The 1,248-nt window shown below is 33.4% G+C and overlaps 1 protein-coding gene across 1 annotated transcript in view; it reads left to right on the plus strand.

The window, feature by feature from the left end:
• Nucleotides 1–1,248, plus strand: part of LOC106884224 (GTPase-activating Rap/Ran-GAP domain-like protein 3) — a 1,434,052-nt gene that overhangs the window by 282,714 nt on the left and 1,150,090 nt on the right. The window lies entirely within an intron of this gene.

Raw genomic sequence — 1,248 nt, forward strand, 5'->3', positions numbered from 1 at the left:
TGTGTGTGTGTGTGTGTGTGTGTGTGTGTGTGTGTGTGTGTGTGTGTGTGTGTGTGTGTGTATACATACATACGTAGAACCAACGGGATTATAGCACTTTTCTAGGTAGGCAAGGTAAATCATTGAGTCAGGTAAAACTTAATAATTTATTTGTTTTGTTGTGTATTTTTTATAAAGTGGCAGGGTTGATTTGCTTTCACTATTATTTCTTGAATCAACATAAATTTTTTTTCTGTTGGACATGGTTCATTTCTTCTAAGGTCTGTTTACTAGCAGCTTGTGCGCAATTAGAGTAGCGCATCGAATCGTATTATCCATATCGTTTACGGCTTGTCCCCTTCGTGTGTTTGTCTATTTTTGTATCTGTATACATACCTAAGTGAGTGAGTAAATCTGGATGAGAGTAGATGTGTGCAAATTGTACCACAAATCTCACTATATGTTTTCGCGACTGTGTGCTTCTCTATTATGGCGTGTTGTTTGTGTTGATGTTTGTGTTTATGTACTTGCACATACCTGCGTTTACATCCACACTGTCTTATTATTTAAGTCATACTGTCTCATGAGAATTTTTACAATATATGGACGTGTTGAGATGTAGAACGAAGTGTTTGAGAGAAAAGACGTACATCAGTAGCTAGATAAGATATGCAAGGTGAGACTAGCAGCATTGATATTGATTCTCCATTTAATATGTATTAAGACTGATGTCCTCATTTGTAATAACAGATATTTACTATGCAATCCTCTTGAAACGAAGAAACAGCAGATTTAAAAAAATAGAACATTAAAATAAAATGCTACAGTAAGACAGTTCTTGCTCTGCATTGTTCTTCATCATTAAGAAACATGTGCCACTGGCTCTGATTAATACTCAAGAGTAAAACTGTCAAGCACGTTCGCAACAGTGGTCAGTTATTTTCTTATATTTTCTTTTCCTCTTATCCGAAATACGTTATACAAAATTTAATTATCAAATACGTGTCTTTTACACTTATATCACAGTCTTTATCAACCATTCTTTTGATTCTGAAACTACACGAAAGAGACGTGAACTCAAACACTGTTTAGTTCTATCACAGTCTACAAGGTAATAAACCGTTAATAATATATACATGCAATCGATCAGGTGACAAAAAGAAGTATCTTGTCTTAGTAATGACAAAATTAATCATCAACAACTTCGCAATAAAAGAAATATTCTTCATTTATTTATTCACTAATCATCTTCATATATATATATATATA

Source organism: Octopus bimaculoides, chromosome 2, assembly GCF_001194135.2.
Source record: "Octopus bimaculoides isolate UCB-OBI-ISO-001 chromosome 2, ASM119413v2, whole genome shotgun sequence".
NCBI lineage: Eukaryota > Metazoa > Mollusca > Cephalopoda > Octopoda > Octopodidae > Octopus > Octopus bimaculoides.